Source organism: Lepisma saccharinum, chromosome 29 (assembly GCF_977018435.1).
Source record: "Lepisma saccharinum chromosome 29, izLepSacc3.1, whole genome shotgun sequence".
Classification (NCBI taxonomy): Eukaryota; Metazoa; Arthropoda; class Insecta; order Zygentoma; family Lepismatidae; genus Lepisma; species Lepisma saccharinum.
Window position 1 is genome coordinate 37,271,021 of NC_139257.1, and position 24,220 is coordinate 37,295,240.

Sequence of the window (24,220 nt, forward strand, 5' to 3'; positions counted from 1 at the left end):
AGGCCCAGCCTGTCACCCCCTCCTTTTCCCCTCATCGTTGCGATGAAGAGAAGCGAGAGAAATAACCACAAAGTACAAATAGCCTACTTTACACACACACGCACGTACACATGAGCTATTTCGAAACGCCTGCCTAACCAGTTCTACTCGTTAAAGACTCACAACAACCACTTGCTGGTTTGACTAAATGTTCCACATCACGGTGAAGCTTGGTCGAAATCGAGCACCTGGGGGTTCAATCCAGCACGTTGCAATGGTCAAGAAAGCCACATCGCGTGACAAAAAGCATCTTAGACTGCACACAATGTGACACAATCACAGCCTGATGCGCTTTTGGGTACGAGTTGGCACTGTGTTTAGTCACGTACATGTGAATCACGACCTGCTAAAAACCAGGTTGCACGTATGCAGCAAATGACAAGTTTTTTTGGAGCTATATGAGATGACGTAATCTGCATAAACACACTGCGTCCACCAGTCACGAAAATTAATTGCTAAGAACCCTAAACCTGGCCCTCATAACCTAACAACTTATTAGAACTAAAGCTAAAGCCATGAAAATAGTCCACTCAAGGTCACACCGCCCACCTACAGTGTTGTCAATAAGCAACAATTTCAACTGACGAAATCAACCGCATACGTACAACACGCGAAGGGTCGACTGAGCAATTTAGAAGAAATGTCGCCGCAACCGAATTGCGCACACTTTAGATCCAGAATTGCGCACAAATCTCACTGACCTGTTTTGCGCACAGATTTTGATCCAACGTTGCCACTTTGATAGCTTTCAAGTCTGTGCGCAAAACGTTTTTTTTCTTTAGACAATAAGAGAGAGAGAAATTAGAAATAAAATAGTAAATCTCTTATAAGGATTAAATAAAAACAGTAAATGTAGCAAGTCAAGATACAATTTTCATACCAATTTACATAATACAGTAAGTCACTATTAATGTTTTCAAGATACAATTTTCATACCAATTTACTCAAACTCAAAAGTTAGGTTAGGTTAGGTTAATGAATGCACAACAAACACTTCTGTCAATCGAAGCTCGTGACCTTCGGTATAAATACGGAGATACACCGACCACTACATTCTAGTCCACCAATCACGTTCATCTTCTATGACTATCTAATGCTACCCTTCCAGAAAAAAAAACACGTGTAAGTCCATACACACACACACACACACAAACAAACACAACAGAAGTGAGAACAGCTTGAGAACATTTTACATCTGACAATATCGACTGTTTTTGTGTGCGCAATCCTGTACATTGTGACAGCTTGTCAACGGCTTATCAGATACCACTGATAAAACCGGAAAAGTGTGCGCAATCCGGCTACAGCCAGACATGTGGCAACCCTGGAGGGCCATTCATTGATTGATTTACTTTACTTTATAACGATAAAATCTTGCTAATTATCAGGTAAATCAATTAATCATCGTAATAAGCAATAATATGCATTGGATTGTGGCTGTTCACCGAGAGTTGGACGGCGGAGAGCGAAGGACTAGCCTGTTTCCCGAGAGAAGAGGCCGAGCCTCGGGTAAAGAAATATAAAAATACAACTTTATTACCAATGGTCAGATTCAACTGAAATTAAAGACAGCCCAGCAGCAGATTATCATCGACGAAATCCCCAAAGCAGAATTTGATAGGAGATAAATTAAGCCCGATATTAAAGGTTAAACAGCTAGACTGGATAACAATAGCTACAGACTTCATGGCACGGTCTTCGGAACGAGCGTGCAGGTTACAATGGGCCCAGTCTTATGCTAACCTCTCTTCGAGGTGCTTTTTGAAAAGGTCAAAGAACTCCAAATATACGGGCGAAGATAGCAGGAAAAAAAGGTACGACTTGAGGACAATTTAGCAACGCTTGGACAGAGAGGGTACAGTAACGAACCTTTTGAATCGCAAATAAATAGACGAGCAGAGAAGCGGAAGACACAGTATTATTCAGATTTTCTTCGACGCGCTATCAGACAGTTTTACTCGGGTTTTCTTCGACGCGCTATCAACCAGTATTATTCAGATTTTCTTCGACGCGCTATCAACCAGTTTTACTCGGATTTTCTTCGACGCGTTATCATACACAATCTTTCGCGAACCATCCGCTTAAAGTATTCGCTTTGTGTGTCGCACCGTTCCGTGTTGTGTTATTTCGCACGTGTCTGTGTACTATCAATATGGAGTAGAGACAGAGAAAGGCCCTGCTGGGGGGGCGTCCGACCCAGTTGCCACCTAGGAAGATGCGGAGATCCTATCTTATCGCCCGGAAGCTATCTAGTGACTACACTGCAAACTTCCACATTTCCACCACGAGGACTTCAGTCTGAGCCGACAAAGGTAAGCCGTGAATGGAACGTGCAAATGGATAAGCTTCGTTCGCCCCGTCGTGACATCCAATGAACTCGCTTTAATTACATAAAAAATCTCGAAATGACATTGCTTATTACGGTGATTAAATTGCACCAACTATAATTTTAACATGTAAAACCGTACAGCTTTCAGTTATTAAATTATGCAAAGTATTTGATATTCAGATTGTACGACGCTATAATTTGTCAATATAATTATATATCAGTGATCCTCGTTAACCTCAAAATTAACAATATATAGATTAACATTCATTCAACAACAACAACATAAAAGGAGTAGTGTTTTTACAGTGCAGGTTAAGCTCCTACCGGAACAGTTTCTTTTCCGTAAATACAAAAGTAAATGTCAAATTAAGATCAGTTTAAATTAATGTAGCTAACTTTAAACATGCCGCCGAACTATTATTGTATTAATTACTCATGTATTTTGGATTGCCGAGATATGAATGTGTGAGTGAAAGTATGAGTGAAAGGGGCAATGATGTAATGTTTATGCATGTGCTCTTCTATAGAAATTACAGTATATATATAGAACTAACCCTGTAGTGTGATTTGTTCTACCCTATGTAATCTCTTGGGCTCCAACTGATGGCACTTACCCTGGGACAAAAGGTAAATAGGTTCTTAATGATTGCCTTTTGTTTATGTGTTTAATTGTTCTGTGGGTTTGACCTTACCCTCGTAACGTAGAATCAGAATGACGTCAGGCACGTAAAATAAGTAGACGTCGCGATAAGTTACGTCAAAAGATGGCGCCCGAACATGGTACAAGTAGGTTCGACGAGTAATTCCGAACAAGCGACATGTAGGTTCGACGAGTAATTCCGAACATGCGACATGTAGGTTCGACGAGTAATCCCGAACATTCGACGTGTAGGTCCGAGTAGGCCCGAATATGCGATAATTAGGCCCGATTAGGCCCGAAGTTTAAATAAGTGTCGATAGTTGGAAGGAAGTTATTAATAGTCGCAAAAATGAGTTTATTGTGCCGTAATTATTCAGTTATAGAGCTATGTGCCTACATGCCTTCGACAGGAACCAAGAGATTGATAGAGGTAGAAAATCAAATATTAATCACTTATTGCAGTTAAAAAAAATACCACGCAGGACACCTAGAGTATGAAGCGTTTAGTTCTTTGTGTTGCTATAATCAGTAATTTTCTAGTTTAGAGTATTTAAGTGTATTTACGCATAGTTAGCATGTGAATTGAGTATTTAATTGTTTGTGCAATATATATAGTGGGCGTGAAGTAACAATGGTTAAAGTAATTTACATAGCGAGAGATTTTGGATTGTTATGCGGCGATAAGGATAAAGCATCGATCGAGGATGGTAAGGGGGGAGACGCAAAACCCCGTAGGGTCTATTTATGAAAAAGAAAAGAGAAATTTATATCTCGCTGCGAGAACGCATCGAATCCAAGGAAGAAGAGAGAGAGAATAACGACCGAGGAGAAGGGTGATGGAGAGAATAACTCGACAAAGGAAGAAGATTGAATAAATGGACAATCCAAAAGAAGGAGAGGAAGTGACGTTACTGGAAGGCGACCAGGGAGGAGAAAGCAACCGTGCTCCCGAGAATACCGTTATCCCTGAAAGTGAGCAGCCAACGGCAGTGTTACCAACCCAAGGCACCATGGATGTTCAAGCGATAATGGCGCTCTTCACTACGATGATGAAGCAACAAGAAGAAGAGAAAGAACGTCGAAAAGAGGAGAAAGAAAGGAAGAGAAAATTGGAAGAAGAAGAGAGAGAGGAGAAGAGGAAATTGGAAGAACAAGAGAAAGAACGTCGAAAAGAGGAGAAAGAAAGGAAGAGAAAATTGGAAGAAGAAGAGAGAGAGGAGAAGAGGAAATTGGAAGAACAAGAGAAAGAACGTCGAAAAGAGGAGAAAGAAAGGAAGAGGAAATTGGAAGAAGAAGCGAAAGAAAAGCAAAAAGAATTGCGAAGAAGAGAGAAAGAACAACAACACCGAGAGATGATGGATCAGTTTCTACAAGCATTAAAAAAGAATGATGAGAAAATAGAAAAAGCCCAAGAAGAGTGTGTTGAAAGACATCGTGATAACTCGAAAGACATTGAGAACCTGGAAAAAACAGTAGAAACTGAAGTCAGGCAGATCCATGAACACCTGGCACACCTGGGAGAGAAGATAGAAGAAAAGAAGAATGACGTGGAAAAGAGAATGGAAGAGGAATTCCGAATGGTTGATCGTCGACTTGCAGCGGATTCCAGAATGGTGGAAGAAAGATTTTGACAAATCGAAACAAAGATGACCTCAGAAGAACAGCAATGGAGGAAGATAAAAAACATGACGCAAGACTTACGCCAAGACGTCACACGAATCAAAGAAACGATGCAGAGAGAGACTTCTTCAATCGTTATTACGTCACCACGAACAAGGAACGAGGAAGAACAGGGAGAATCAACGCCCCTGGCGACATCAGCGCAGCAAACATCTCGATCGGGGAGTCAGTCCACAGGCGATGACGTCATGGAGCAGGATAGCAGTTGCTCGCGAGTCCACTCCGTAGTACAGACCAGTGTAGCCACCTCGGAAATAGGCAGGCGTGCCATCTTCTCGAAGTTTTCACTGGACAACTTTATGATTTTCGACCAAGAGAAGACAGAAACTTTGCCATCCACGTTTCTTCAAGAATTCAAAAGAGATTGCATTTTATATGGGATTCACGAAGAGGATTACCTGAAGCTCATCCAGAAACTTCTTCGCGGTTCCGCACGCATTTGGTTGGACCACCAGGTACCAGCGTTCAAGACCTTTAGCACCTTCGAAAAAGCTTTCATTGAACAATTTCAGTGCAGATCATTGGTAGAGAGGAAGGTTACCCAGTTAAGAAACAAGCGGTACGACGTCAACGGAAAGCTCACATACAAACAGTTTTTCTGGCAGAGGGTGAATGAATTCCGTTCGCTTAAGCCCGGAACCGAAGTGATAGAAATCCTCACGGCCATCAGAGCGATGTACCCGAGCTATGTACAGAGGCAGCTTACAGGAGATGTGTTAGAAAATTTTGACCGAATGTCGCTTATCCTTGAAGACATGGATTTGCTGAAGGAGAACGAAAAACATCGATGGGAAGATCAATCAAGCAGAAGAGGGAATAATAATTTTGATAGGAAGAGAGGAGAAAATTTTCCACGAGTGCAAATGGCGACTACACGTAATACATACAATGGACGTCGACAACAATTCAATCGACAAGAACAATCGCAGTACAGTCCTCCAAGACAGCGAGACAGGGATGCCAAAGGCTCGAATCGAGGGAACTACCGTGGAGGCAGACAGAACACCAACGCAGGCTACCGAGGGCGTGGCGACATACGATTTTCACGCGGGGAGGAAGACAATCGTATGGAAGAAGGCAGAACACAAGCTATTCATTTAGTAAGAACCGCCTACAACAATGAGAAGCAAGAGACTGACGAGCAATGGCCTCAACCATCAACGAGTAGGGGACTCAATCCCAACGCGCCAGATTACCAGTCAGGTACTCGTCGGGATAACAGCCACGGCGCAAGAGCGGAAAACTAACACCCTCCGACGACAGCTCGGCTCGTGTCGGCGGAGAATCTGAGATCTTCAACAACTAGAAAAAACCTAGAATACTGAACATCGAAAGAGCCTTTAAACTTGTAAATTATTCCACATACTAGTGTAAATAATTTAACACAATTATGATAGTATTATTAATATTCAAAAAATCTGAGAACTTATATATATATATATACATATCTATATACCTATCAATATCTGAGCATATATCATGTTAGGTTAATGCCAACATTAATAACATATCATTTATATTCTTATTACCCAGAATAGATATTATTTAGTAAAGAAACATGTATTTTAAATGGTTTGAATTGATGATAAGAAATATTTTATGTAGTAAGTCAATAATTTTGAACTATATCTCAAAGAGTGAATTTTCATCATAACTTAGAATGTGAATGTAGTAAGTTTACATATGTATATGCATACATAATAGTATAAATCTCATAAGGGTTAGCAAGTTGTTTGTTTAAATGATCAATGTACAGAGTCAAGAACTGCAAATGAATGTTGAGTAATCCTGCAATTTTATGTTTGGTTAATGTTAAATGTAATAATGTAAAATTAATTGAAAACTGCAATTTAATCTGTAGAGAAAGACAACTATATTCCAGGGTTCGAGTCCCTATTCGAGCGCCTGTGTGTAACAATTAGGCAAGATTTAACGTTAATTATTAAATGTGTTTTGATGAATTTCCCCTTCGCATATAATCTTAAGCTCAGAAAAAATTCATGTGTAAGGAGAGGGGAATGTTATAACGATAAAATCTTGCTAATTATCAGGTAAATCAATTAATCATCGTAATAAGCAATAATATGCATTGGATTGTGGCTGTTCACCGAGAGTTGGACGGCGGAGAGCGAAGGACTAGCCTGTTTCCCGAGAGAAGAGGCCGAGCCTCGGGTAAAGAAATATAAAAATACAACTTTATTACCAATGGTCAGATTCAACTGAAATTAAAGACAGCCCAGCAGCAGATTATCATCGACGAAATCCCCAAAGCAGAATTTGATAGGAGATAAATTAAGCCCGATATTAAAGGTTAAACAGCTAGACTGGATAACAATAGCTACAGACTTCATGGCACGGTCTTCGGAACGAGCGTGCAGGTTACAATGGGCCCAGTCTTATGCTAACCTCTCTTCGAGGTGCTTTTTGAAAAGGTCAAAGAACTCCAAATATACGGGCGAAGATAGCAGGAAAAAAAGGTACGACTTGAGGACAATTTAGCAACGCTTGGACAGAGAGGGTACAGTAACGAACCTTTTGAATCGCAAATAAATAGACGAGCAGAGAAGCGGAAGACACAGTATTATTCAGATTTTCTTCGACGCGCTATCAGACAGTTTTACTCGGGTTTTCTTCGACGCGCTATCAACCAGTATTATTCAGATTTTCTTCGACGCGCTATCAACCAGTTTTACTCGGATTTTCTTCGACGCGTTATCATACACAATCTTTCGCGAACCATCCGCTTAAAGTATTCGCTTTGTGTGTCGCACCGTTCCGTGTTGTGTTATTTCGCACGTGTCTGTGTACTATCAATATGGAGTAGAGACAGAGAAAGGCCCTGCTGGGGGGGCGTCCGACCCAGTTGCCACCTAGGAAGATGCGGAGATCCTATCTTATCGCCCGGAAGCTATCTAGTGACTACACTGCAAACTTCCACATTTCCACCACGAGGACTTCAGTCTGAGCCGACAAAGGTAAGCCGTGAATGGAACGTGCAAATGGATAAGCTTCGTTCGCCCCGTCGTGACATCCAATGAACTCGCTTTAATTACATAAAAAATCTCGAAATGACATTGCTTATTACGGTGATTAAATTGCACCAACTATAATTTTAACATGTAAAACCGTACAGCTTTCAGTTATTAAATTATGCAAAGTATTTGATATTCAGATTGTACGACGCTATAATTTGTCAATATAATTATATATCAGTGATCCTCGTTAACCTCAAAATTAACAATATATAGATTAACATTCATTCAACAACAACAACATAAAAGGAGTAGTGTTTTTACAGTGCAGGTTAAGCTCCTACCGGAACAGTTTCTTTTCCGTAAATACAAAAGTAAATGTCAAATTAAGATCAGTTTAAATTAATGTAGCTAACTTTAAACATGCCGCCGAACTATTATTGTATTAATTACTCATGTATTTTGGATTGCCGAGATATGAATGTGTGAGTGAAAGTATGAGTGAAAGGGGCAATGATGTAATGTTTATGCATGTGCTCTTCTATAGAAATTACAGTATATATATAGAACTAACCCTGTAGTGTGATTTGTTCTACCCTATGTAATCTCTTGGGCTCCAACTGATGGCACTTACCCTGGGACAAAAGGTAAATAGGTTCTTAATGATTGCCTTTTGTTTATGTGTTTAATTGTTCTGTGGGTTTGACCTTACCCTCGTAACGTAGAATCAGAATGACGTCAGGCACGTAAAATAAGTAGACGTCGCGATAAGTTACGTCAAAACTTCCCTTTTTGTGCCACTTTTCGCTAATTTGCGAAGATAGGGATGAGTGATATGATGAAATTTATGAATGGACACTCGCAAACATTCATGACGGGATTCGAACCCGGGACCCCTGGCATCGTAGTTTCTATGTGCTCACCTCTCTGAAACGGAGGCCGGCTTTTCTGAATCAATTTTCCTGACTGGTCGACGCCGTGTGTGCTTGTAGACACTGGAAATAGTGGAATTTCAGCGATATGCGTTACTTCGCTAGTGGCGCCTCGTAGTGGAATTCTGCAACATTAATTTCCAGTGTGTCCCATCGCTCCATGTTGCTGGGTTTATAACGATGGTTTGTAATCTGTGGATGTTTATGTAAGGCTGTGTTCAGTGACTTTGGCGGTGATTTCTGCAACCCACTGCTTTCGCTTCTACGTCATAACAGTACAAGTATCTGGCATCACTTGTTATGGTATTCTTCAGGGAATTAATTGTCTTTGTTTGACAGATACAAAAGCTCTTGACTGATTTACGTTTTGCTTATCTGTTACAGACCCGTCACAAACTTATCAACTCGACATATGTTTAGTTTTCACGTCTAAACTGTGTATGACTTTTAGTTTTACCGATTCCAACCTCTTCTGCTATTTCACAGACAACCAGCAACGGTTTCCCCACAGCATCCACCTATGGTCATAAGATGGCATCTAACCGACCTCCTTGCACAGCGCACTAGGACACTAGGAACCCGAGTTCCAATCCCAGCTTGGACCTGAGTGTTCGTTGTCATTTTCCCGTCATCAATTTCATCTAATTATAACCCATCCTCATCGCCGCGATTTGCAAGAATTGGCAGAAAGGCTGAAGAAAGTAACATAAGTACAATACCTTTTCTTGAGATATCGACCTGTGTATGGGACCGGTGGCCATCGTGAGTAAATTGGGGAGCTAAGAATGAGTAGCGTAACCCGTAACCCATTTTACCCTGTAACTGGTTGAATAATCTTCAACCTCTGGTAGTAGTGGGGCCGCCAATCTGTAGGTAAGCCCTGGCCATCACGGGCTGTTATTTTTATTTTATATTACAAATACCGGTACTAGTATAGTATGGGGGTGACACCTATAAATCATATATTTCGCAGTTTTTTACATTGCTAACGTACTATTTTGGAATGCGGAACATTTCCTAAGGTGAAATAATGCATTTCTAACTAAGATAATGTCTATTTCTTACATTTACGAGTACTTACTGTTACTTGTTATTTCGATTCTGTAACACATTATGGCGACAGTGTACTGGTGCATGGCGCGTTTTGGGAGTGATTTGTCGATTTATGCAGTGTTGCAACCTTGTTCACCGGAATATACATAATTTCGTGCCCGGATTTGAAATTATGCTAATACCTCGCAAACCATTGACGTAAGCCCCACAAACCATTGACGTTAGCCTCAGAAACCACGTTAGCCTCAGAAACAATTTTCCGTAAGGTTAGGTTAGATTAGGCAAGCATAGTTAAAAAAAAAAATACTCGACACGTCATGTTCTAGTGAAAGCACGGCGAGTTTGAAACAATGACTACGGGGTTTACGTCATCTAACACACGGAACATTGTGCTCTCGTGCAGAAAGCAAATGGCGGCAGCAGAAACAGCGTGACGGACAGAGATTTTCGCAGAAAACAACATGCATTCGCATTAAAATGGATCAAAACTACATTCACGACCTTCCACAACGCTACAGAAAATGATTTCCGCAAGTACTTTCTCCTGTAAATTTGAAGAAATCCGTCACCCCTATACTATACTGTTACCCAAATACCTCCTACCGGACTTCCATGGCGGAGAGGTGAGAACAGAGCGATACGATGCCAGGCGTTCCGGGATCGAATCCTGGCCTGGTCACGAGTGTTGTTTGCGAGTGTCCCTTCATGAACTTCATCACTCATCATCGCGAACAGGCAAAATCGGCAGAAAAGCGACACGGAATAACAGAAACTTAAAATCAAATCTAAAAAATACCTTCTAAGGAGAGAGAAAGAGAGAGAGAGTAGCGAAAAAAGTGTGACGTTCCTTTCTGGTGTTCGCCACTGGATCACTACGTCACGGTAGCTACCCAATCTCTCTGTGCGGCGGAGTTATGAGACTCTCCTTAATGTTATGCTACAATGAGCATTCTCAGGACGTAACGATTTGAAAAAGAAATAGCTTCTTGCCATTTTACAAATTTAATAACACATTTTACCTTAAAACAATCGCTGCAAAATAACAACAATATTCACAAACACAATCACGTTTCAATTAAGCTGCGGCTTTTCCTTTATAACAGTGTTTTTCACAAAATTAACATCATCTCACGCAACTCAAATTGCTTTTCGCCTTTTCACGCACTGTTGTCGCGGCAACGGAATCAATAAAAGATTAGACAGTTCTACAAATGTTTATAAACCGGAAATGACTTCCGCTTCCGATATTGCGTGTAACAAATATATAGCAAAAATTACAAATTTAAATCAACACAAACAACAGTATTGAAACTAACAAATAAATCAAAGAGATTTCTGTGAAATTAAAAGAAAACAAATAAAATATTACATATGGCCAAAATAAACAATGCATATCGAGTGGAAACATGCAAAAAAGAAAGGGCGTTTTTAGGCAAGATTATGCAAAGCAGGCATTTATAAATTGCCTGTTATATATAAAACTCATCATCAGGCTCGACACATCATGCGACCAATTTTATTAGCTACCTATCTTGTTACGTGTGTGTCATCTGCTTGTTGCAACATTGCTGTTGGTGTACAGTGTCGTGTTCAAGGGGGTGGGGGTGTTGATGCGGGTCATAAACCCCCCTTCCTTGTCCCAATATTCCTAAATAAACGTCAAATGCAGGGAAATATGGCAAAATGAGGGTTTAGTACTTAAAAAAATACACTTAACACCCTCCTTTCGACAATCCTGGGCACGCCACTGGATGATAAGGTCACGCGAGTACAAATTCCTCCTCTACTTAGCGACCCGCGAAGGGTGGGTGACGCGCAATAAGGTCAGCCTTCCCGGCATGCCTCGCTCCCGAGCTCTCGCATCAGAAAGCTTCTTTGAAGAGCTGCAACTGTTTACAATTCAAATGACTTGCTCTTGGAAGGGATTCAAGCAGACGATGTTTATAGCGTGGACTTCAAAGGACTCACCCCCCTCACTCGCGGGGAGGGGATGAGACGGACTATTCCGAAAGGGATCATTGCTCTTTAAATTGTGTCTACGCCACCAACGCATTTCCAGCACGCAGCTGAAGGTCACCAAACAAATGCACCACTCTCTCTCGACCCTCCGCTGTGACGCACTGTCTTAATGATGTCGCATAGTAATCAATGATGCCCGGGTTTCATTCAGGGTGGAAGCACATTCAGAGATACAGGACGAAACTTTAAAGTCCAGATCAGAATTTTGTTCTCTTTTTTATTAAAAAAAAACAATAAAAAAAACGGTGTTACTTCTCACAGGTTACATAATTTAGAACTACATAATTTGTATTCATGTCCAGATATTATTAGAATAATTAAATCAAGAAGACTTAGGTGGGCAGGCCATGTGGCACGAATGGGAGAGGAAAGAGGAGTTCACAGGATTCTTGTTGGGAAAGCTGATGGTAAGAGACCTGTAGGAAGCCCAAGACGAAGATGGAGGGACAACGTTGAGATGGACCTAAGGGAAATCGGTAGGGATGGAAAAGAGTATAGAGATCTTGCTCAAGATAGGAACAGATGGAAGGCCTGTGTTGCTACAGCCATGAACCTTCGGGTTTAAGAAGGCTAGAGAGTTAGTTAATTTGTTATTTCTCACCTTTCCGTCTTATTTTACCTGAAATTCAAGTTTCCAAAAAACATTATCAGTTACAAAGGATAAATCCATTGTCACTAAACGTTATGTTATACATCATAATGTGACATTTCAAGTTGTTACTATTATGCATGGTGAACTGGCAGTTATGGCCACTTGTAATAGTCTGTGCATAGTAACTACTACATAGATCCTATGATCTTTGTTTGTGTGTGATATTATGTCTACATTTATGTCTTAAAATGTATATCCACTTTGTTATAAGTTCGAATATACCTACTTTATTTATGAAAAACACTGAACTTGCTGACCAAGGCAGTTAATTGAGATATAAAAACACTACTCTCTACCAGTGTTCCACAAACTAAGAACTAAACTAAAATCTAAAATTTTAGGATAGTTTTAACGTTCCACAAGAATTATACGTATTTAAATATCACGTTTTTTAAAGCACACCTTTGCTCAAAAAATTTAGCTTAGTTCTTAGTCTGCGGAAGACCCTGATAGAGGTTAGAAACGTTACATGTAAAGTGTTTTTATATCTCAATAAACTCCCTTGGTCAGCAACTTCAGTGTTTTTAATATGGAAACAAGGCTTAATTATATTACGATTGAAGTTCCACTCTTGACATGTGCATTTCTGTTTATGTCATGAAGATTAAGACATAACACTTTATTAAATCAATTATTTAATTAATATTCAATAAAATAATCAACTTCATTGGCAATGCTCCAGCTTACTCTTAAAAGAGCTTACGGTCTACAACCAATTTGGCACCTTGGATGCCTGAGAGGTCCCTCGTCATTTCGGCTTGATTGTTCTTTTAAGCCAGCTTTATGCACAGAGCAGCTAATCGGGACAGGCAAACGATTTAAAGTGGGACCCGAACCAAGTACAATGTGCCTCCACCGGGTATGGACCCCGGGACCCCTTGGTTTCAAGGTGATCTTCATTTTTGATGAGCTGAGTGACAGGAATTATAATCGAAAATGCGTTCATGTTGAAGCAATTAATTTTACCAATAAAAATATTAAAATACATATTTTATATCTTAATTAATAGGTACTGTTCTAATTAATATTATATTGTATTTTATTGATCAAAACAATGAGCAAAGGTGTGCTCTAAAAAACGTGATATTTAAATATACAATTCTTGTGGAACGTTAAAACTAGCCGACATCTACAACTGGATATTCTTATTTGATTGAATTATTTAGATGCTTTATATAGCCTAAGTAACACATGAATTCCTTCATATTTCTGTGTATTAATGTATGTGTATAAGGTCTCCCCGATGGCGCAGTAGCGTCGCCGCCTTTGTATGGAGGCACATAGTGTTTCGGATCCCACTTTAAACTGTAGGTCCAGTCCCGATTAGCCTTACTGTACATAAAGTGGACTTCAAACACCAAATCAATCAATCAATAATGTAGGTGTATATATACATGTACATTTATATATATATATAGTAATTTATTTTTGCATGTAACGACATAATAAATATGCATATGAATGAAACGTTCCCGAGTGATTGTGGAATGTTTAGGTGCGAGTTAAACTAGGATAGACACAAAAAATACATCCTGTACATAAAAACACAAACGAGGTTTAATAACTTTCAACATGCGTACAACATGGCGCCCGAGCTTTGTCTGTGATCCAACTCTCTCTCTATTGTAAACTACAACAGACTCTTGAACATATTTGTTCTTCTTCTTCGTAGCTACATGATTATACATACTATAATGCTCAATCACAACATTCCTCCAACCAGTTCAATAATAATAATAATAATAATAATAATAATAATAATAATGAAGTTCAGAATAACATTCGTGACCTGAATAAGAAAAATTAAGGTCACTATACCATTTGTGATCTGAACAAGAAAGACATACAAAATACTCCTAAACCAGGAATTATTGTGTAACCCTGTAACCATATCGGTCGGGTGGATGTCGAATCCTTGTTGATCTCCTCGGCTGAGGGTTTGATGTCCTCACAACAATAATAATTTATGTATATATATATATATAATATAATATATATAGTTAGTAATTTATTTTTGCATGTAACGACATATAATACGAGGCTTATTCGTAAGGTAAGTAACGTTTGCAAGTATTGCCGGTGTAGCGCTGCAGTCGCGACCGTGTGAATTCTCGCTGACGTCCTTCATCCGTTAGTAAGCCACAGGCAGTTGTGGGAGCAGGTCATGCTTTTTCTTCATAGGTTTATGAAGGTTTGAAATGTTCAAGAAAATCAATCGGCCCGCCGACTGTGAACTCCGGTCTGTGTTTCGTTTTCTCAATGCAAGAAACGTGAAACCGGTAGACATCCACCGTCAACTGTGAGAGGTCTTTATTTTTGATGTTTAAAGAAGGTCGTGAGACAGTTCACGATGAGCCAAGGAGCGGTCGTCCATCTGTTGCAACCGAGGATTTGGTGCGTGCGGTCGACGCGGAAATTCGTGATAACAGACGCTTCACAATTTGGTCGCTTTCCATGGAATTTCCACAAATTTCAAGAAAACAGTCCTCTACGAAATTGTGACAGATCGCCTGGAATATCGACAATTGTGGTCAGCGTTTTAACGAGGATGATGACGTCGAAGCAGGAGTGCATGGATGGCTTTCATTACAGGCGGGAACATTATATGACGATGGGATACAAAAACCAGTGCCACGCTATGACAAATGCTTGAAAAATGGTGGAAACTACGTAGAAAAGTAGTTTAAGGTCTGTAGAATGCAATGCAAATAAAAAAGATACAAAACTATTTTACTTTATTTCTTACACCCTTTCGGTACTTACTTTCCGAATTGGGTGTCACCAGTGTTCAATGATTACACACCCGCATTTCACTCTTCAAGCTTAGCTGTGGTGCACCTCATCGAAAACTATATTTGAGACGCAGGCGCCACTCTATTTAACCCCCCAAAGCCAAGCACACAGGAGGTGATGTTTATTCAGACGCTGTTAACAGTTCTGCACAATAGCCACCCTTAGTGAACGCCTGTCACGTTCCGCTGCACCTCGCAACAAAGGACGATTTTTCCCCCTGCATTTCTGTCCCAGACTGGACATGCTCAATAAACACGCAAGAACCAGGCTAACTAACAATGTTTACTTCTGCCACTTCCGACGTCCCTGTGGTTCCCGCGGGGCCCGCTAGGTGGGGCGACAAGTCACGCTCCCTATCTCGTTTGGGGCCGGTCCACAGAGGGCGACGTAACAAGGTAACGCACACATCAGGCATTCAGTCCACATGTTACGGCGGTCAACGTGTCAGCAAGATTGTAGCAACGTCGAGACGTGTTGGCGTCTGCATTCATCTGTTTTTTCCTTCCTTTCTCTTTGATTCGATTTTCTTACGGGAAGTGTACACGACTTGGCAATGGCGCCCCAACAGGAGCGTATTCTCAATGTTACCGCGTATAAACCAACTTTTTACGTCACTTAGCTCTAATATGAATGAATAAATTAACATTGTTGGGTTCGTCGGTACATACATTGCACCCTTCAATGTATACGGGGGAATATCCCCTTATCTAAAATTCTTACTTCAAAGGTTAAAACAAAGGGTGTAAAACCCGCTATAGACGAAAGCATTTTCCTTAGCATTTGTGCCATGAGCAATGCGCTACCATGTAAAGTGGCCATGGCATATTTCATGGCATTTCTCAAGGGGCCCGTTCCGAGTTGCACGAGTTTAACGCGTTAAACGAGTCATGGTAACTGGCTGTCCCATGAGTGTTTCCGTGCGTTTCGTGAGTTTCATTATGCTGTCCCAAAAGTCACATTCCGTACGTTTCGCGCAAGAACGAGATTCACCAAACGCACGGGCCAGGAGGCTGGTTTGTTCCGTGAGAATCGTCTGCTGCTTCCAGACAACGCGCGTGCTGATGGATTCAAACTGCACTAGTTCGGAAAATGTATTATAATTTTAACAGATATCGATATGAAGCAACATGCACAAGATGAGTGTCTCTATAACCGTTCTTAGAATGTGATTAAATTGAGTAACAGTGCCCACAGTAGAGTTTATTTTTGCCATAAGGTCATTCCTTCCGCTGGACGCCATGTGGAAACTTTCTCTAAACAAAACGCTGCGCCTGCGCTTTCGTCTAGAGCGTTCCATAAGTCTGTAAAATAACTGGTTCCACCAGATTCACGAGCCCAGTTATTTTCGTTCAATGCGTTCGTTTCGTTAAGACTTTCGGAACGCACCCAAGGATAGAACCCGTTCTGTTTCCGCAGCATAACCAATCAGAAGCGACCTCTAGGTCACGAGTGCAGTTGTAATGGCGGCCACGCGAGATGCAAACAATGTATCACTTCACATTTTTAAAAGCCGATAACTATTGAACCGAGAGGAAAAACGTTTCGTATAAAACTTTATTAGATACAAAACAATGGCGCTGTTTAAATACATACTTTACAACGTTTACTCTACACATACGGAAGAATATTTTACTCGTTTCAAATGTAAACACCGTGCACTCAGCATAGATGGCGTTACTCGACGTGCCTTTCATGCTGTATATGTTATACATTGTGATCGCAAAAGCTAGCCGAAAAGTTACACAAATGCTTGCGTGTAAAGTACTATGTGCTCTAAGATTTGTTTAAACATTTACATAGCATTTATGCTAGTAAAAATGCTAAAGGAAACACTTTCGTCTAAAGCCGGCCTAAAAATCCCCTTCAGAAACGTTAAAAGTGCAATAATGTAAAGGTACTTGCACCGGACAAACACAACGCATTAAAAAGTCAAAATATACTAAAAACTTCCTCACAGACAGTGGAAGAGATCAGCTCTTAGCAAAAAGAAAAAAAAATATTTGACAAAACACTGTCGTCATCTCCCAACAGGAATGACAAACATTGGGGAACATTCAACAAGAACATGCCGAACGTTTAAAAGAACATTACACACAGGACACATCGGAGAGTCCAACCCTTGGAACAAGTGACCATGAGTTAGACGACTGTGTCCAATACGCAGTCGAGAAGAACGGGACGAGGAACGCCATGCACCTATGGTGGGGTTAATAGCTTGAAGCTTGCCAACTTTCCGCATACATTTCTTATACATTGAACTTCACTATATAAGAAATCTGTCATTATATATTATGCAAACTATTAAAGCAAGCTTTTAAACCCGAATATAAGTGAATTATACCGCGTGAGGCACCTAAAAGTACCACCTGAAATAGCGAAGAAACCAGAAACAGTAGCGATGTGAGGTTTGCGGGAAACAATAATATCAAATGGGGCTCGTAAATCGGAGGTATGGGGTGGGTCGAAAAATATCGACAAATGGGGCATCTGGAGCAAAGTCATATTTTTTTTAAATGGAACGATATACAATAACATGCATAATATAAAAGAGCACACGCAGACAAACACAACGCCGTTGGTCTCATGCATCTACTGCACATAGGAACGAAGATATGGCCATGTGAAAATATGTAAACAAAGTAACAAGTGGCCCACTTGACCGTCAGTACCACGGCATGTAAGACTTCTCAGGTGCCTGACAGAACTGCCTTTACGCAGAGCAAGTTTTGATAGCAAGTCCACGAGATCGTGTTAGTTCATAGCAAGCAGTCGTAGTGGTAAGAGCGAAGATTATGGTGTTCACAAACATAGAAAAAGCGGACATGATCCTGATTTATGGGGAATGCCGAAAGAATGCCTCAGAAGCCTACCGTGTGTACGCAGAGAGATATCCGGACAGACGACAGCCATCTCGACGTCTGTTTGGTAAGTTATTTATTAAATTAAGAGACACCGGAAGTGTAACACCACGAGCACGTGGGCGCAACAAGCCAACTACAGGTGAGGCAGGTGCAACAAATGTTCTCGCCGCTGTTACTGTGAATCCGCACGTTAGCTCCCGTGAAATTGCCAGGAATGCTGGGATGAGTCAGTGAAGTGTATTGCGCATTCTGCACACACACAAGTTTCACCAATATCATATCTCCCTCCATCAGGAACTTCATGGGAATGATTTTGTGGACCGTGTTCGGTTTTGCACATGGATGTTACGACACGACACACCCGATTTGTCACGTATCCTCTTCACTGACGAGGCAACTTTTACCAATCATGGAAATATCAACCTAAGGAACATGCACTATTGGTCGGTGACAAATCCACATTGGCTTCGCCAAGTGGAACGCCAGCGCCCATGGAGTGTGAACGTGTGGTGTGGTATAGTGTGTGAACATCTCATTGGCCCTTTTTTTATACAAGGGACACTGGATGCTGACAGATACATACAGTTTTTACAACATGAACTGCCTGTACTATTGGAGGACATACCACTTCAGACAAGGAGGGACATGTGGTACCAACATGACGGGTGCCCAGCTCACAGTGCAAGACGCGCTACAGCATGTGTGGAAAATACATTTACAAATCGTTGCATTGGACGTGGAAGGCCTGTCAAATGGCCGGCTCGTTCCCCAGATTTAACACCGTTAGACTTTTTCCTGTGGGGAAAGCTGAAGGACATTGTCTACCGGGATGTGCCAACAACTCCAGAGGATATGCAACACCGCATTACTGCGGCCTGTATGGACATTCCCTACGAGATGCTACATTCTGTGCAACGATCTTTGCGTGGGCGCCTCGTTGCCTGTATCGCAGCTGACGGCCACCACTTTGAACACACACTTTGACAGGTTTTCGCTTCTTACGCAGTGGTTCTTCGACATACTGTCATGGTCATTTTCTTTATGCTGTAACACTGTCAAATACATGGTGCTGACGATGTCTACTGTATTTTTTCTTCCTTTAACACGTTCTGTCTTCATCTTGTCCAATAGCTTCCGACATCTCATACTTGTACATGCCGTGGTACTGACGGTCAAGTGGGCCACTTGTTAGTTTGTTTACATATTTTCACATGGCCATATCTTCGTTCCTATGTGCAGTAGATGCATGATACCAACGGCGTTGTGTTTCTCTGCGTGTGCTCTTTTATATTATGCATGTTATTGTATATCGTTCCATTTAAAAAAATATGACTTTGCTCCAGATGCCCCATTTGTCGATATTTTTCGACCCACCCCATACCTCCGATTTACGAGCCCCATTTGATATTATTGTTTCCCGCAAACCTCACATCGCTACTGTTTCTGGTTTCTTCGCTATTTCAGGTGGTACTTTTAGGTGCCTCACGCGGTATAAAGAACTAAAGGCGTGGTTTAGGAAGGCAAGAGAAAAAGTGTACAGCCTGCGTGGTCAGTTCCACCGCTGGAAACAGCGTTTGCAGGAGAAAACCGCTTGATCCTTTCCCGCGCTTGGCAGAGCCAGTGTTACTACATAAAGGGAAGTTTCCATTGGTGAAAGGAAATTAAGGTCAAATTTTCGGTACAAGGGGAATTTTTTCTGAAAAATATTAATATTCCCGGAAAACTTGAGGTTGTCGCACCTCTGTTTTTGTTTTACTTGCATGTATATCTAATTCATCTATATAGGGAGATATATATATAACAAATATACACAATATAGCCTATATAAGTATTGTTGTAAATTAGATTTTCAGGATACGCCACTGGTGCCCAGAGGCCGGGGGTGGGGGGAAGTTTATGGATAAATAAATTAAAAAAGGGATATTCACGTCATTTTTGGATTTTAGTTTTCTAATTCCACGAATAAAAACATTTTCTGCATACAAATCCATTCCCTTGTTTATATGCATTAATGACAATTAGGGAGGGTTGAGCCAAGACCACTTTGAACAGATACCCATACAGATACCGATATTCTTACGGATTCCCACCGATACCGACGATTGGAAGTTGTAACACTTGATAGTTGCTCACAATTTTTGGTAAAATTAATTATATGCATGGATTATCAGTGTTTTGTTTCAAAATATTTAAGAATTTCGTCAGAATATTAAAATACCTGTTACGTAATCACAAAATATAGTTGGAACATCTCCGATGCCGTGGTGGTAACGCTGTCTTCTCATAATCCAGGGGTTCCTGGTTTGGTTCCCGGATGCTTCCGATCCCAATGTAAACTAGAAGTACATTCTCATTCGCCTACCTGAGCATGGAGTGAACACGAAACAAACCTTGGATCTCAATTTGTAGTCAAAGAGCTCTGGGTCTATATCCTGTGGAGTAACATTGAACAGTGTTTAAACTGTAGGTCCAGTCCCGATTAGCCTACATGACCATAAGGGTTGTGAAAGTTAAATTCATAAATTTAAACATAAATTGAGAGTATTTGAAAATAAGATCCTTAGGAAAATATTTGGACCAAAAAGGGATGAGGAGACAGGTGAGTGGAGAAGGTTACATAATTTAGAACTACATAATTTGTATTCATGTCCAGATATTATTAGAATAATTAAATCAAGAAGACTTAGGTGGGCAGGGCACGAATGGGAGAGGAAAGAGGAGTTCACAGGATTCTTGTTGGGAAACCTGATGGTAAGAGACCTGTAGGAAGGCCAAGACGAAGATGGAGGGACAACGTTGAGATGGACCTAAAGGAAATCGGTAGGGATGGAAAAGAGTATATAGATCTTGCTCAGGATAGGAACAGATGGAAGGCCTGTGTTGCTGCAGCCATGAACCTTCGGGTTTAAGAAGGCGCGAGAGTTAGTTAGTTAGACCATAAGGTTTGTTTGTTTGTTTGATTGATCGACTTGGAGTTTTAAGTCCACTTTATGCACAGTAATGCTAATTGGGACCGGACCTACAGTTTAAAGTGGGATCTGAACCACTATGTGCCTCCACCCGGTATCGAACCCGGGACCCGTTGATTACAAGGCGACGACGCTACCACTGCCGCATCGGGGAGGCCGTTTGTTCGTTTGAGATTTGCCTCCAACGGGGAATCGAACCCTGGACCGTTTGATTACAAGACGATGACGTTACCTCTACGCCATCAGGAAGCATTTGAGCACAAGGTCGATTTGAACTTCTGACAGATATTCCGCTACTTAATCTCGATCCCGGGTTAATGATTGCTTGATTGATTTGGTGTCTTAAGTCCACTTTATGCATAGTATGGCTAATCGGGACTGGACCTACAGTTTAAAGTGGGATTCGAACCACTATGTGCTTCCACCGAGTATCGAACCCGGGTCCCCTTGATTGCAAGGCGACGATTGATCGATTGAATTGTTGTTTTAAGTACACTTGATGCACATATAGGCTAATCAGAACTGGACCTACAATTTCTACTGTGCAGTGTGCCTCCACCGGGTAACGAACCCGGAACCCCTTGATTACACGGCGAAGATGGAGATTCCGGGTTAATAACAACGAAAATAACACCGTGTAACATGGAAGCTTCACCGAGTAATAAATTGGAAGAGAACGTTAACACCAAGTGGCAGTGGTAAAAGAAAGACAAGAAAAAGTGTAGGCGTCGACGCGCTGAGTGTATTTCCATGTCAGCCCGATAGATTAGGACCATCCGAATCCTCGCTCTATCTCCAGGGAGCCTCCACTTTCGATTGGAAAAGCCTTCACGAAGCCTGTCAAGGCGCGGATAAATGTATTGCCTGCCTCTTGGCGTAACATGCGCGCGGATGAATAAAAAATAGTCCCTCCTGCGGCCCTTCTCAGGGCGTTGATGACTGGTAGCGCTCGGGCCGCGAAAAGGAGCACGGGAAATAATCTTCCCGCCATGTGGTAACGCAATCGCGGCGGGCGGGGATATTTATACTTTTTAACACCTTAACACGTGAATAACTCGGATAGCGAGCGAAAGATTAGGGGGGAGGCAAGAAGGGGAGGGGGAAGGATGAAAAATAATTCCCGCGTCTGTCGAAATGGAAGAGATGGGAGGGTAAAAATCACTTACAGAAGGGTCGATTCATAGGCGAGGGGCTTCTGACAGTCCATATTAGGATATCTGAGAATGGGGGGATCTGGATTGATACCGTTCAGCCAAACCTCCGTGGCGAAGTGGTTAGCACAGCGCGCTATGACGTCAGGGGTCCCGGGTTTGAATCCCGGCCTGGGTAATGGTGTTCATTGTGAGTCAATTTAATCATATCATCTTTGGCATTAGCCAAAAGTGGCAGGCAGTGTCGGCGATTGAGGGTGGAGAGAGGTTCCCCTCCCACACTTTTTGACCCGCACTATGGTCTTTTAAGGGCAAGAGGAGCAGTTTGTGTCCAGTCAGACGCGAGGACCCTAAACTGCTCCTCTCCAGCGATGCCAACCGTAGGCAACATGTCCCTACGCATCGGGACTTTTCACTATATTTCATCCGCATAGGGACAGATTTTGCTAAATGAGGGAAAACGTAGGGACTTTTTCAATGTTGGAAAATAACATTTTATTGTGCAAAGGTGCAAAGCTTACTCGCCAGTCAGTTGAACTTTCTTCGCACTCGGTTTGGAATGAATGGATTAGTTTATCTGGATACTTTAGCGAGGAGGAGAAAAAAGAACTAACTAACAAATCTCCATCAGAATTTTGGAACATGTTATCGGTTACCAAGAACTTTCAAGGCAAGTTCTTTCTTTAAAATATTTCCACTCTCGCGAAAATAGTGCTAACGTTACCACATTCTAACGCGGGAACGGAAAGAATATTTTCAATGTTAAGTGATACAAAAAGAAAAAAGAGAAATAAAATGGGACAAGAATTGTTAAAGACAGCAGGAAATACAGCATCACCAACTAACATCCGTCTCTTCACAGTAGCAGCATGCATGACTTCAAATAACACAATGAACAGTAAACGACTCAACGTCATTCATAAATTGTGGAAGCATCGAGCAGAAAGATTTGGTAAGTAAATGTGTATATTTTATCTTCTGCTTTGCATGCTCATGAGGTGTTGTATTTTTTAGTCGCTTTATTTGGCGTAGGGACATTGCCGAAAAATGGTTGGCAACACTGAAGAAAGAGATGGTCTGTGCTCTGGATGGTTCTAGGAGGGGGAGAAAGATTAGCATTACGCTTAGTGTTGCCCACGTGACGAGACGGGACAGGCTTTTAAAAATTCGAGACGAGACGAGATTGATCATGTGTCCCGAGACAAACGAATATTTTCGAGACGAGACAGCATTTCACAGCATTTCCACGAGACGAGACAGGCCAAAGTCTCGTCTCGTGGGCAACACTAATTACGCTTATGAGAGTATTAATTTATTTGTTCTCCTGGGAATATCAAACTTCCGATCGCGTAGAAAAACATATGAACGGAAAGAAGCCAAGTTGAAGATTTCAGTTGTCAAAGGAAAAGTCGATACTCCCCATTTGATTAGCCACAAACTGATGTTTTTGCTGTTTTCTTTCTCCATAAGGAATACACGGGATTCTGAAACACCGTGTCTAACTTAATAATCAGCTTAAGAAACCGCTTCCACTCGCAACATGGGGAGAAATTTATACTCTTTGTTTAGATCACGATGATTTTTTAGTAGCAATGTCCATTCTGACGATATTGAAATAAATCCACACGTCGAGCGAAATTGTCACTCTTCCCCTTAATGATAAGCCTTTCCGATCAACAGATAAGTAAACTGTCCTTCCCCAATGGGCGTGCGCACAGGGGAGCAAGACGGCAAATGCCCCCCCCCCTTAATCATGGACGTCTGCAGATTTTTTTCCACGAGGGGACAAGCAAGGTACGAGGTGTGGCTAGAAAAAAACCGGATTGATGTTGCTCTCGACAAACGGCAAGCGCGTCAAGGTCAAGCGGTGCATGAGTGTATAACCTGATATCTTGCCTATCGACTGTGTGATTTCCCAGGGTGCGCGGCGCTCAGTTCCGCTGTAGCTTGTCGACGAAGTGAACCGTACATCTGTGCTCCGTCGGAAAAATGTTAAGTGTGAAAGTGGAACAGCATATCAATTTAACGTTTCTCATGAAACTCAGAAAATCCGCCACAGAAACGTATGCCTTCGTGAGCGAGTAAGAAGACGTCAACCTGATTTGTGGCAAAGCAAGTCATGGATTCTTC

The 24,220-nt window shown here is 41.4% G+C and overlaps 1 protein-coding gene and 1 pseudogene across 3 annotated transcripts in view; both read right to left on the reverse strand.

Moving 5' to 3' along the window:
* Positions 1–24,220, reverse strand: part of LOC145981616 (WAP four-disulfide core domain protein 1-like) — a 270,697-nt gene that overhangs the window by 127,820 nt on the left and 118,657 nt on the right. The gene's annotated exons all lie outside the window — the stretch shown is intronic.
* LOC145981615 (regulator of nonsense transcripts 2 pseudogene) overlaps positions 1–24,220 on the reverse strand; it is a 245,140-nt pseudogene that overhangs the window by 7,593 nt on the left and 213,327 nt on the right. Inside the window, exon 1 of one of the 2 annotated variants that reach the window (XR_014440979.1) lies at positions 10,665–10,791. The exons of the other annotated variant lie outside the window; for it this stretch is intronic. The product of XR_014440979.1 is annotated as a regulator of nonsense transcripts 2 pseudogene, transcript variant X2 (transcript). Of the gene's footprint in view, positions 1–10,664; positions 10,792–24,220 lie in introns of those variants that run through there. 2 annotated transcript variants of the gene reach the window in all.